This window comes from Aplidium turbinatum, chromosome 5 (genome assembly GCF_918807975.1).
Source record: "Aplidium turbinatum chromosome 5, kaAplTurb1.1, whole genome shotgun sequence".
Taxonomy (NCBI): Eukaryota; Metazoa; Chordata; class Ascidiacea; order Aplousobranchia; family Polyclinidae; genus Aplidium; species Aplidium turbinatum.
The window spans coordinates 20,248,219-20,263,287 of NC_137476.1; the positions used below are offsets into that span (position 1 = coordinate 20,248,219).

A 15,069-nucleotide genomic window follows, 5' to 3' on the forward strand; every position below is an offset into this window, starting at 1 on the left:
CAAATTTTGTACTTTTTTACACTCATTGTACTAGATTTTTGTTTATGACATCACAATTTACATTATTGTTTGTTGATGACATCACAATTTACATATTGTTTGTCATGACAATTGTTATGTAGCTCATCAATGAATTGAATACTGGTATATAATGCACTTAGGTTTAGTGTTGTAGGCCATACACCATAGTAATATTAGTGGTAACTTGTAGAGTTAATTACCGTACTCTTTTAATTGTGATTTCAATTTTAGGTTGTCCTATTAGTATATGTATTATTCCTAACATACTCGACAGATCTTGCAACCAGGAAATATACTTTTCCCACTGTTCAAGTGTTCAAAGCCCATCTATCTGCTTGAAGCAGAGAAATGTTAATGTTCATAATAAACATGTTCATCTGTTTCTGCAAGTCCACCAATGCCCACAAACCCACTGCTTCTAGCAAAGTGAATTTTATGGCACAATTTCTCCATTTTTTTGCAATGCCGCATTGCTGTGATGAATAATTGTGTTATTGTAGAAGTAAAACTAATGTAGTGCTAATAGGACAACCTAAAATTGAACACTAAACCTAAATGCATTACTAGCATTTAATTCATTCATGAGCTACATAACAATTGTCATGACAAACAATATGTAAATTGTGATGTCATCAACAAGCAATAATGTAAATTGTGATGTCATAGACAAAAATCTTGAACAATGAGTGTAAAAAAGTACAAAATTTGCAAGTCAGAAAATTTAGCTTTTATCATATCATAGTAGTTATCAAAATTAATTCATATTTTTTATTTGAAATGAAAGAGTATTGATATAAGTATAAAATATGTGAATTTCAGTTCTTAATTTTTATACCCATTTTTTTTATAGGCCCCCAAAGTTTGGCCTCCAAAAAATGCATGTAGCAAATTGAAACCTTTATAATCATATCAAGAAGTTCTCTGTCAACGTTTTAATTTACATTTTTGGATTCCTTGGGTCTTTAAATGTATGTTTAGCAATTTTCAGCCATTTTGTTTGATCACAGGTTAAGAAATTAGAAAGATAATAAGAAATTGGACAAAATCACTGAAGCGGAACAGGCAAAAATGGTGATTTTTCTAATGACCATAACTCTACTAATATTTAAAATTTTCCAAAAATTTTTTTTGCCTTCTTAATATTTCTTTGGCGTCTACAAGTATGCCAAATTTCGATAAAATCTATGACATGTGGTGTAACCCAATTGCTCATTTGGCATGGAATGACCCACACATTATGTAGTACGTAAGTCTTCGTCTAGTTCAGGGGTTCCCAACCGGGGGTACGAGATTAAACATCAAGGGGTACGAAGATCCTTGGGCCACAGAGCAGCTTTTCAAACAGATTTCACAGTACAGGTCTCAAAATTCGTTTTTGTTGACGACGGACAAACGTGTCCGGTCTGAGCAGCTATCTCGGCGGACAAATTAAGTCTCACGGCAGACACACCAGTTTTAGCGTCGATCGTCATGCTTCATCACTTTATTTTGATAATTCTTCACCATTTGAGAACTATAGCGACAGTTTGGAAGGCTTTTTAAAATTTCAGCAAAGTCACTCTGAAAGACTTTCATCAGACCAACAACATGCGCTTGAACAGTCAAAGCGCCATGTAGCTGCTTGATACGCCGCACGACTGATTAACTTCCACACTAACGCTACTATTTTCTGCTGTGCAAAGTTTTACTAGGCTTTTTTCTTTAGGTATATTTTTGCATGTCATGTGAGCGAAAGTAAATTTACCCTGGGCTTTTTCTTTCTTACTGTAATATCAAAACTTAACAAATTTTGTAACCAACTTTGCCTTATCAATATTACTCGGACATCAAAGCCAGACATTGTGACGTAAAACTTGAGCTAAGTTGCGCGTAAGAATAGGTATATACTCCCTTCGATTCTTGGCGAAGAATTTGCTTAATTGTTACGCTTATTCAATGTCATCGATCGTTAAAGCAACGTAAAAATTGTAAGTTTTCCTGCATGAATGGAAGCTAAGGGATACAGTATTCACATTTTGTAGATGCGCGGGAAATTATATTCTCACAACAATTGTTCGTGCCATGCAATGACGATTTGTATCGCTAGTTCCTGTGTTGCGGTATTTCTCGCCGGACAAATATGACCGATCTACATGGTACTTCTCGCGGACATCACATGGTGTGACGGCAGACACCAACAAATGGTGTCAAATTGGCAAAACCCAAAAGTTAAAAATATATGATGCATCGATAAAACAGTGTTACCACTATCTTAAAATTGCACAGCCACCAAACCTAGAAGCGAGATAAAAAAAAAATTTTGTGAAATAGTCCTACAATTACAATTAACACTTGCAAGTGCAAGGGCGATTAAACTTTTATAACACAAAGAAAAATTTCAAAAGGTGACAAGTTTCCTGAACTTTTGCTTTGTGAGTCTTCAAAACAAAAGCATTAAAAAATTGATGCTATAAAAGATTCAGCAAGGCAAAATTACAGGAAACTGGAAATCGTACTTTTGTGTGTGTATCACTTTTGATACCAACTGTTAACTTTAATACAGTTATGATCTTTATTAGTTGTTTACTGTATCTGTATGTAATTGAAAGATGAACATTGAACAAGCACACTGTCTTGCAACATGTATGTTAAAATTATCCTAGGCTACTAACAATTGCTTATCAGTGGGTTAGGTTAATGCAAAATAGAAAACTAACTCAGATCTTTCACAACATACAATGTTCCTACACAACACAGAGAAACCAGATTGACAAAAAACTGAGAGGTACAACCGAATATTCTGCAACTTCAGCGGCCCAGGCGCCCTGACCACCGTCATTCTGGCAGAATAATTTTTCCGCTTTCCGCCTAAAAAAGTTATCCATGATTAAGTGCGAGGCATAAAATGCGACCTGACATACATTCGAAAAATCTTTAATAAAACTATAATCCGCAACATGTGGCACTTAAATTTTACATGCATCGGATTCAGTATTGAATTATCTTTCCATGGATGTGCATCAATAAGTCGGCATTTAAAAGGAACTTCTAGCAGTACGGTTCAAAGATAGAGAATTTATTTTCGATATTTAAGAAAATAATTCGATTTATGTATAAAACACTCTCCAAACATCTTCGATTACAACTATAATCCGCAACACGTACCACTTAAATTTTACATGCATCTGATTTAGCATTGAATTACCTTTCCAGGGATGTGCATCAATAAGTCGGCATTTGGAAGGAACTTCTAGCAGAACGGTTCAAAGATAGAGGATAGTTTTGCGATATTCAAGAAAATAATACGATTTTTGCATAAAAAACACCTTCTCAAACATCTTCGAATAGAATTATAATCCGCAACACGTGCCACTTAAATTTTATGTGCATTGGATTCAGTATTGAATTACCTTTCCAGGGATGTGCATCAATAGGTCGGCATTTGAGAGAAACTTCCAGAAGAACGGTTCAAACATAGAGAATATTTTTGCGATATTCAAAAAAATAATACGATTTTTGCATAAATTTTTGCATAATTTTTGCAAAAGTCGTATTATTTTCTTGAATATTGCAAAAATATCCTCTATCTTTGAACCGTTCTGCTAGAAGTTCCTCCCAAATGCAGACCTATTGATGCACATCCCTGGAAAGGTAATTCAATACTGAATCCGATGCATGTAAAATTTAAATGCCACATGTTGCGGATTATAGTTTTATTAAAGATTTTTAGAATGTAAGTCAGGTCGCATTTTATGCCTCGCACTTAATCACGGATAACTTTTTTAGGCGGAAAGCGGAAAAATTCCACACAGAGATGACAATACAGTTGTCAATTTGTAATGTAGTGTGAAAACAAAAAAAAGATTTTTTTCTTTTTGTTGTCGATTTAGTGAAATTTTCAATACATCGAATTTATTCATTCTATCAAATGTTATGTTTAGCAAAATGATCATAGTAATATAATTTCTCACTCTCAGTTTCTCACTAATTTTCAAGTCATTCAAATAAAATCAAACTTTCTCACCTGGCAACGCTTCTTTAACTGCAATCGACTGAATGTGACCTAGGGAAGGGATAGTTTTTGTGGTAAATTCAGGGCTGGATTTCAGCCGGAGCGGTCAGGAGCGCCGCTCCGAAAGCTCGATCAAAAAATTGACTTCTCCGGAACGGCGTTCCGGAAGCTCAAATATTTTATACTCTTATTATGCTTTGCCCTGTTCAGTAAAAGCGGGGATATAGTGAGATACTCACTATGTCCCCGAGTAAAAGTATATCCATAATTCTTGATGAGTCGACCACGTTAAATCGGGTATTCACTCTGATAATATACCTTCGTACCAGTCTTGACGGAAGCGAACCTGTGAATGTATTTGTCTTGTTGAGCTCGCTAGTCCTTACGGTGAATGGCATCATTGATTCCTTGAAGAGCTGCCTAAAATCATATGGCATGTCTACAACATTTTTATCTTCTTGTTTGGTTGGTGTTGTATATGTGATGGCGCGGCTGTGGTGATAGGTCGCAAAAATGGTGTAGCAAAATGGCTTCGTGATTAATTTCCAGACATTGTAATGTGGTAGCCTATTGTGCGACCATAGATTGGAACTATCGGTTCGTCATGCTTGTTCCAGACAATTGTTCACCTAATCTAACTAATCATATAAAAACCGTTCAGGTCTACTGAATCTTAGCGTATTACGTCATGGAATTTTTCCTAAAAATGAGCCAAAATTGCACCATCATTCGTAAGACTTGTGTCTAACCTGTTTAAACATGAAATATTGCATCATCACCTTTGAACACCTGTTTGAATTGCGTGACAATGTCTTTCACTATTACGTCACAGTACTGCGTACGTGAGTTTGAGATATTGATATCTATTCTGGTCATTCATTTTAAAATTGTTGCTTGAAGAGGTTGGTCGCATGTTTAACTGGTTTGCGTAGTGCTTGTCAGCTGGACGAAAATTTCCGTCTTTTATCCAAGTAATCTGTTCTGTAGTGACAAGTTTTAGTGGTGTACGGCGTTGCATCCCATTTTCGACAGCCAGGTGGCTAATTTTACAGAAATACAAATTTGAATAGACGTTTCAAAGGAGTGTTTCTTTTTCGGTCATTACATGCAGACGAACGGATTCGGGAATCTTATGTTACAATTTTCCCACGAAGAGATTATGGTTTACCGCTGTGACCAATGCTGTAAAATCAGTTAGTAATTTGAATCGATTTCAATCTTTTATGGACAAACGCTATAGCCTTTACCACGCTTCTCCTAACAATAGCAGGGAATTGGGTGAATGTGCAGCGGCTGTTGAAGTGCAGTTGTTGAAAATCGGAAGGGTAGGCCTACTGGACACACATTGGTAGCCTCGAGTTTCCGCACAGTTAGTGCCGTCTGGAATGATTTCCCAGCTCTTTTCAAATGCTGGCTAAAATCCTTTCCCAGCTCTTTTCAAATTTTTCAAAAAGGGGGGCTATTGGCGACACAAGAGATTCTCGGGAACGTGCGAATTATCAAGGACTCTTGTCGAAGATAACATACACGGATTTCTTGTTGGACTTGGCTTTGATGTACGAATACTCGCAAGAATTATCCGAAATAGCCTAAGCCTTGAACTGTAAAACAGAGCATGTAGGCTACTATTTGAGATGCGGATAACAAAATTAATAATCTTGCAAAATTATTTGAAACACGAAGGAACGAATCCGGACGACATTATGGCATTGCTAAGGATGCTGAAAAAAACTTAGAGTTTAAAGGTGTGGAATTACATGTAAACAATTGCAGAAATAACCCGCTAATCAATCCACGCATCTTCTACGCTGTAAATCAAAAATTGTAGTTTTAACCACTTCTAGGGGTGGTCTAAAAACTCCACTTCTACTTTTTCATTCCCACCCCATAGCCTATTGGGAAAGATGGTCATTTCCACCCTACTAAAGGGTGGTATTTTCCACTCAACAGAGAAGGGTGTATAATCACTTAGGAAATTCCATCCAAGATCGCTTGTTGAATTCAACAGACTTGTCATTTATTAACAGCTGAAAAGTACTTGATCCAACTATTTGACCAGAGGACACAGTAATGACACACGGAGAAAACGAAATCATTGAAGTGGCAAAGAGATTGCGCTTAGATCAGGCCCGTAATTGCCGGAGGGGGCTTGGGGGGGCATTGCCCCCCAAGCTCAAAGTAAGAGATACATAAGAGATCATTTTGGCTGGAATTACCCATGTTTTGGCTGGAATTATCCCAATCATTCAAAATTACTACTATCTAGCACCTTGTGACTTTATAACGTATGCCGTGCCTTTTCCCGAAAAACCGCAAATTAGACTCATTGCAACTACAAATGTTATGTGCATAGCCTTTTACTTCGCAACAGCTTTTGAGCCCCCCAAGCTAAAATGTATAATTACGGGCCTGGCTTAGATGAACGCGAAGCTGCTGTGAGAGGACTTTGTGAATATACAACTACGAAAAGAAGATCCCAGAGTCTTCAAAATGTGATAACGTCACTATAATCCCTTCCAATTTCATCGAGCAAGTGTGAGCGCGGATTTTCACAAATGAACCTCATACTGACATCTGACCGTGCTTCTCTACGCACTGTAACTGTTTCAAGTTTACTCTTTATACGAATGATCCGTCTTCCACTGAGAAATTTTTAACCAGCGAAGTATGTTGGATCCTGATTACACCATGGACGTAACCCGGAAATTGAGACCCGAAGTCGCCAGAGGTTTTATAATTTTGAATACGATAAGTGTCTTAAAAATTGTAGGCTATAACTTGAAAAATCAAAAATCAAAAGTGAAAAAAACTAAAAACAAATTTTTTTCTTTTTTTTTCTAGTCTATAACTTGTATTTTTTTGTATTATTGTTTCACTAAAATATGAATATTTGCATTGAACAACGCTATACCATCTATAAACCATGATACTTACTTTAGCAACGTTTTAGGTACATCAAGTGTGCTGTTTCAAAGTCTTATAAAGACATATTTCTGAATTTCTTCTACGGCACCTAGCGCATTTGGAAAGTAAAAAACTAGCGCTCCGGAAGCTAATCTTCTGGAAATCCACCACTGGGTAAATTTAAACAAAAAATTCCGGAAAAGACGATAATTTTTTATTCTTTTGCAAAATAACAATCCTAAATACATCCGGCATCTTAAAAATTTGTCGTGTTGGAAAAGGGCTGAGCAGCCCCAACAATCAAACGTAACAATCCATTTTTCAACCGACAATTATTCGCCTGTGGCTCATCGTTCCTTTTGTGTGTGTTCTAATTGTTTGTCCAATGCCTGTAGTTTACACCTCATGTGATCTGTTTTCCACCGCATCAATTTACTCGTAATCATTCTTGTATCATTTGTTTCAGTTTGTGCTTTTCAGTCAGGAGTGTCGTTACAGTTGTAGGTATAACTTAGTGCACAGTCAAATTTATCTTACGATGTTTCATTTTATGTAGGCTGTATTGCAGATTTAATTCCTGATGAGGACACACGTACGTGTCGAAAACGTTTGAGTTATTTTAATTAACCTATGTTATATTTTTTGTGTGTAAAAAAGTATGCTAAGCCAGCCAAGATTACTCTGTTTTATTTCTCTATTTTGTTAAGAGTCAGCAAAAAAGTGAAAAAATACCTAAATTTTAGATAGTTTCAGTCACAACAATGATCGTAAAAATCTGCAAATATGTGACAAATCAGGCACGATCTCCAGGTAGCCAAGTCTTAATTTTTTTCAATAAGGAATGGTAAGCCCTAACGAAAATGTTAAATTTTTTGCAAGAAATATTATTGAAACAGTAGGCTGCACATAACCGTTACGATGCTAAAAACGGCGTGAACTAAAAAGCTGTTCCTTTCCTTGTAAAGCTGCAGCCTATCCTATCCATGCCACGATTTCTTTTGCTGTAGGTTAGGTGTTACACACATTAAACTTTTAGACATTTCTTTCGATTTGTTTCAAGTAGCTTAACAAACGAACCAAACTGAGTTGGTAATCAACAACGTCTACAAGCGTTGTATCAATATAAAACGTAGGCTATGTAGGCCTAACTTAGTTAAAAAAATAATTTTTGTGAAAGAGTGGGGATGGCCTTTAAAATGTAGTGTAAGATCTTACAGTGAACAAGGCAATGAACGTTCAACAGCAGTTTCATAAATGCGCCAATTTCTTGTAGAATTTATAAATCAACATGCTGAATTGGTAGGCCTATACAAAATGTTTAGAAAACAAATAGCCCACAAGCCGTCGCTGAAACGTCATCAAGCAATATAATCCCGTAGAAAATACAAGCATGAAAACCCAAACTGTCAAAAAAGAGGACATTTGAGCATTTTTTAGTGCCTTCGGAGGACAATTCATTTTTCTTGGAAAAAGAGTACAAATCCTCTCAAAAGAGTACAAATCCTCTCAAAAGAGGTAGCCCTAGGCCTATGGTAGCCCTAGGCTAGGGATATTGGACTTAGGGGATCCGAAGCTTATCCGTTTTTTCATTTATTCCGTCCAACTGAAGGGCATGCCTAAATCGTGGTGTGCTCGTTTTTAGTTTGGTTTAAGCTGGTAGGTTATGAATATGGAAAACAAAGTTGTGACTAGTGTCAGATAGGCTAGACCGAGCAGATTTTTAATTTTCAAAATTCTGTTGATTGGATGAAGTGTCAATCTGCTATTGCCTGGAGTGGTCATTTTCTAGGCCTCAGGGTACCAGTACGGTATGTTGGACTTGGAAGGAAATAGTTAATTTCATTATAAACTAATGGTCCAAGTTTATTCATAATAAAAACATACTTGAGTTTAGTACTAATCAGCTGGAAGCAGCGAATGACCAATGAGATTAGTAGGCTAACATTGGGGGAGCAAGTCTTTTAGGCGCCGGTCAAATAGACGCGCACGCCGCACACTGTGGCGTCTGGATATTTAGGTGCGGAGCACTGTGGCGCCCGTTTATTTAGGTGCTATTCCTAGTAAAGTCTGCAGATTGTATCAGCTTGGCAGGTAGGGCAATGCTTTTCACACAAAATGTTATATTGAACAGAAAAATATATTGTATTTTAATGCGCGTGTTCGGCATTTATTTGTTGTTAGTCCAGGTTTGCGTCGGCGAACGTTTTATCAATAAATTATTCAAGTTTCCGAACATTACTGAGTTCACTTTTAGTTAGGTCAAATAATAACTACACTAAACATCCGTAAAAAATACCGTAGCCTATATTCAAGCGGGTGGTAAGCTTGAGTGAAGAGTAACTTAGTTTTCTGTCAAAACCCTGACTAGGTTTAATAACGAGCAAAGTCGCACCATTATGCTTGCAACTTGTAACCAGGGTTCACATGCCCTATAGAAGTGTATTCATGTAGTAGAGCGTTGTCTCATAAGTACTCGCAACACGATCAATCCATCCGAGTAGAAGTAATTGCGAAAGATAACAGCTTAAGTAAAGGTCCATCTGGTTGCAACCTGTGTTCAGGATAAATAGCAAATGTCCTGTGGAGATGAGCTAAAATCAAGAGTAGTAGAGCGTTGTCTCGCACCTCATATCCACCCGCGCATTAACAAAACAACATATTTTTCTGTTCAATATAACATTTTGTGTGAAAAGCATTGTCCTACCTGCCAAGCTGATACAATCTGCAGACTTTACTAGGAATAGCACCTAAATGAACGGGCGCCACAGTGCTCCGCACCTAAATATACAGACGCCACAGTGTGCGCGTCTATTTGACCGGCGCCTAACTGTCTGCGCCTAAAAGACGTGGACCCAACACTGGTAGGTAGGCTAACAATACACAATTACACATCATTTCTACTTGTGCCAATGTATGATATAATGCTACCAAGTCTTTTTCATATCTCATTGTGCTTATATATATCTGAAACTAAGTACTTGTGCTTGAATGTTATAGGTCATTTAAATTGTTTAGCAATATGGGGTTTACCTGTTGCGTTCCTAATTGTAATACTGGTTATTGTTTATCTCAAAGTAATAGACCAACAGTGTCACTTTTTCGATTACCTTGCAATCAAGATGCAATTCAAGCTTGGATTAAAGCTATTCCTAGAGAACAATATGCAGTCACTTCCTCCAGTAGAGTTTGTGCAAAACATTTTTATGATTCAGACTTTACAAGTACTACCGATGTCCGAGAAAGAAGAGTTGCAAAAAGAGAATTGTTGCAACTGAAAAAGCTTCGCCTAAAGCCGTCAGCTGTACCAAGAATATTTCCTGGTTTACCTGGTTATCTGACAAAGCAACAGCCACCTAAAAGATCCACTTCTACATCTACAGCATCTGCAAGACTGAAAAAGGAAAATGATTTAACAACTAACCGAACAATTTAGACTTGTTTAATGATTTGAAAAAAGTGATGAATGCACTAGATGAAATCTTCTTTGTTGTTGCTGTCTCCGTTGACAATCATGTTTGCAACAGGTATTTATGTCTGCATGAATTGGTTGTGATGAGAGCTGGGTAATGATATTTTTGACATGCTTTAATTTGTCACTAGACCCAGGGTAGTTCCCAGTGCCGTTAAAGGGTAATGGTTTGCGCATGTGCGCGCCTATTTGACCGGCGCCTAACTGTCTGCACCTAAAAGACGTCGACCCTTGTAAGTTGGGTGTACTTTTATGCAGTTTGAATGTATATACAAATTTATTGGACAAAAGGTGTAATTTTATTGGTGGTAATGCTTTGCTTCACATAGTTCAAATTAACTAACAATATACATACTCTTTTATTTAGAAAAATGTTCATGGATATGTGCGGAAACAACAAATTGTCAAGTTGCATTGTGCATCCTACAAGGAAAGAAAAGCATTTGTACCTATTATTTGACTTCACACACAATTTTAAAAATATTTTCTATAATTTTCTGAATAGAAAGAGAATGCACTTTCCCCCTGTTGGTGAAGATCATAGACACATCTTTGGTGAAAAATGCACTGCTCATTTTGAGCATATAAAACGCTTGTATGCTCTTGAGGAACACAAGCCTCTGAAGGCTGCATTTGCACTGAGGAAAGCATCGCTAAATCCCAGCAGCATAGCACGTACATCACCTGGCAACATGCTTTAAGTAAGTAAAGTTGTAAAATATGGTAGCCTATTAATGACACAGACCCATCTGTGAATTGAGTATAGAACTCACTGCCTTGTAATGCATACACTTAAATGGTGCTCAGCTGGTGTAGTTTCTGTCTTGTATGCAGAAAGGTTTTGTCCGGATGATATGAGCATTGAGCACAACAACATTTTAAAATAGCATTTGAAATTGGTCGGTTATGACATCACAAAGACATATATAAAAGAAAGTAATCAAATATAGTTATTACTATCTGAAGCCTTTACAAATTGTTTCACCTAACGAATCATCAGAAGGTTTTATTCAAATAGAATTTTATTTGTTTTATTTAGAGTTTTATTTGTTTATTTTATTTGATTCTATTTGAATAAGACCTTCTGATGATCCGTTAGGTGAAACAATTTGTAAAGGCTTCAGATAGTAATAACTATATTTGATTTAATTCGCTCTGCTTTGACTTTTTGCTTGGCATTGAGCACTTTTTGTAGTATTAATAGTTTTCATTGTTTTAAAAGAAAGTAATAATATACTAGTAACTTAGGTTAGCACTATTACTGGAAACCGTGTACGAAATTAAAGTCATAGAATAAAAAATACTGAATAAAACTATTTTTGCCAGCCGCAAGCCAACGATGGCCTTTGCTATTTTCAGGTGTGTTCTGTGAATCAACTGCGCAGTGCGCATGCCTTGGAGTTGTATGCTGAAAGCAATGCTGGGTTCCTGGAAACATCAAGATTTGTGAAATTCATATCTAAAATTTGGAAAATCATGTTCGTTAAATCACCATTTAAGGGTATGTCATGTCACTATACTGATATCGCAAATTTTACATATATATAAAGCAGACTTCGTACAATCAACAGCAACAGCTTTTCTGCAAAGTTTACAGAGGTTAGTGGAAGAAGTTAAAAACAGTGAACCAGCATATTTGGATCAATCTTATTGGTGCATACGACGACCCTAAAGCTGTTTTAAAGTTTATTATGCTTCCTGTCCACAACATTACTTGTGAAAATTTTCTGTTTTTTTTTAATCAAATTAGATCATGAGCATGTGGTAGAATCACTATCACCAGCAACTATTCCAACACATTAATAGCCAAATTCAGGACTTGTAGACTACATGAGGAAACATTTGCTACTGATAGCGGTTCGACATGTTACTTTCCAGGCGTCGCACTCTCTTATAAACGGTTACATATTAATGCAATGTTATTGATGACATTTTTTCTTTTTTGTTTGTGAAATGCTCACTTAACTCACTGCATTGTGTGTTTTGAAGGTGTAGCAAAAAAGGATGACATGTGCATGCCAAGGAAATTTCCTAAAGAAGGAGAGGATCAACCTCCCATCATGTGCTACCTTGCAGTTGCAGTTGATATATTTGTGAAGTGGCAACAATCTGGAAATGCTGGTCTCACTGAGCAAACATTCTTAGCATACATTCAAACGATGACAGCAGTGCCCGAACTTGCTCAGTATTTGCATGACAGTTTGGGATTGATGTTCCTTCTTCAGTGCCAACAGAGTTGTGCTTCGCTGTAACGACAATGGCTGTTCAGTATTACGATGTCGTACTCAGCAATCCTTCTGCTAAAAAGAAAATGCTCACCCTACCAAACCCACGCTCTGCTTTTATTCGAGCCGTTAAAAATGCAGCAGAGACGTCATTCGGTTTGCAGGCTGATGTGGCTTGTTGAAAAGACCACTGCGATTTCAAATTGATTGTAAAAACTTTGTTTAATTGTTTTGCCAAAAATCAATTAAAACGTTTGAACGCTCCCAGGCGCGAGGAACCCGCGAAGATGGCTCGAACAGTACGCAAGCTTACGAGTGGTGGTTCACGCAAGACTGCAAATACTTGAATTTGTGTCATTGCCTGAATGTGGTTACAGTGTAAAGTTATGATATCAGATTGTCCAGTGATATTTATTGGTACTATTTTTGTTTGTGTACATAGCCTAGTATCCAAGTTTATGAACAATAAGCCATTAGTCGTTTTTTTTTCTTTTGTGGATTCTACATGTAGCCTAATGAATTGGTTATAACTTACAATATTAATAATTTTGTCATCAACATAAGATTGACAATAATGTACAGATACAACTTTTGTGAAACGACGAATAAAACAGCCAGTGCAAAACAAACATTTTCTCCTGTAGTAACACCGCATTGTGCAATTCATTGTAGGCAACATGGTTAGCCCTTCAGTTGGACGGACGAATTTTGAGTTTCGCATCCCGTTAGTGTCTAGGTATCCCTGCCTAGGCCTACTTAATATTCCTGGTAGTTTCACATACTTGTAGAGGCTCTTGACGCATGGCCGGTTACCGACATTGGAAGAGTGAAGTTTTCCGATTGTTGAAGTATTGTTGCCGGGGAATTATTCCATTCACTATAAGGTGCCGCTGAATGGAGAGCAGTCCTGAAATGCGTTGCTTCAGCGCACACCTCGGGAGTCGAACCAGCGTTGCGTGATATTGAGCCGGGGGTGTTTAAACTCTATAGCCCTTTGCATTGTTATGTAGTCAAAGATGGAGTTCCAACAGATTGTGGAGTCAGTCTGTTGGGACATGTTTCTATTCTATCCAAATTTATCCTACGGTTTGAAAAACATTTCAGGCACCTTCACTAAAAAGTAGAGGCCCACTAGTGAATTTCGGAGGGAGGAAGGCGAGATGGTGCTCACACGCAGTGGCGGCTGATGAGTTCTAGAAATGGGGGTGCTTCGGACGGGCACAGCTCGGGCGCGTGTTCGCCAAAGGCGAATACAACAGAGGGAGTCTTGGAGGGCTCCCCCAGAAAATTAAAAAAATTATATTTGATTTGATGCATTCCGAGCGTATTTTCAGCTCTAAATTGTGATAAAGTTTGAGATAAAACTTGGCTTATTTAAGAGTTTTGCAAATATGTAGGATAGCCTATTTTGAAAGGGACGATCAACAAATGTGAATAACACGTTCTAAATGGTAAAAGAAAAATCGCTTGTTTTTCTTCATTACCTACATAGCCTACCTACTCGACAAAAAATTCTTTCGTGGCCTAGGGGAAGACGGGGCAAAGCGGGACATCGCAATTTCTCACGTTTTGTATTCTTTGGCTCCCTCTAACCGGAAGCACTAGTTAGGCAACTATAAAATGTATTTGCTGTGAAAAAATGGCGACTGGCAGAGCATAACGCGCGTCGTGAGGAAGTAAAATGTGTTTTGGCATGGTTTGTTATAAGAAAGAGATGGAAATGTAGCTACCACATTCGTTAGCATAAGCGAATTTGTTGGTAGCTTTGTTTTTATCTTAGACATTGAGACAGTATTTGTTGGTAACAAAAGCAACTTTTACCTAAAACTTTACAGGTTTCAGCAGAGATGTTATTTTCTAAAGGCTATGCTTTGGGGCAAAGTGGGACAGCTGTATTAGGGCAAAGAGGGACAGTGCATTAGGGCAATATGAGACTCTAGAAGTCTAGATTGTATGTGTGGTTCTTCTGTTGATTGAATTTTTGTTTATAACTCTTTTAGCCTTCAAGATCGTAAAATATTTATCAGCATTCATTTATAATGTACCGGTAGGCCTACACAATTTAATTCTGACAATGGTTCGTCGCTATAAGAGAAAAACTGAAATAGGTAAATAGACAGATAAGCTATCAATATTTTAAGAATGCGATAGAAGATGTGAAAAGCAAGAAGTTGTCTTTGAGAGAAGCGGCTAAACAGTACCAAATCATGCAAAAATGAAGTGTCCCACTTTTCCCCACGGCTGGGGCAAAGCGGGACATTTAAAAAAAAAATTCTTTTTTCATTTGTACTATAACAGTAAGAAAGATTCCGCTTGACCTTCGAACCAAATAGGCTATGCTGACCAACTAAGGCTTTCGATTAAAAAAGAAATTAACTAAATCCAACCATCACTGTTGCTGAAATTACGTTTTTACGAAAAGTGTCCCGCTCTGCCCCGTCTTCCCCTATAAGAAGTTT

General features: G+C 37.3%; 1 long non-coding RNA gene across 1 annotated transcript; it reads left to right on the forward strand.

The window, feature by feature from the left end:
* Positions 1-11,758: 11,758 nt before the first annotated feature.
* Positions 11,759-12,710, forward strand: LOC145770024 (uncharacterized). The gene is made up of 2 exons (XR_014289123.1): positions 11,759-11,886; positions 12,375-12,710. It is a non-coding gene; the product is annotated as an uncharacterized LOC145770024 (long non-coding RNA).
* The last annotated feature ends 2,359 nt before the right edge of the window (positions 12,711-15,069 follow it).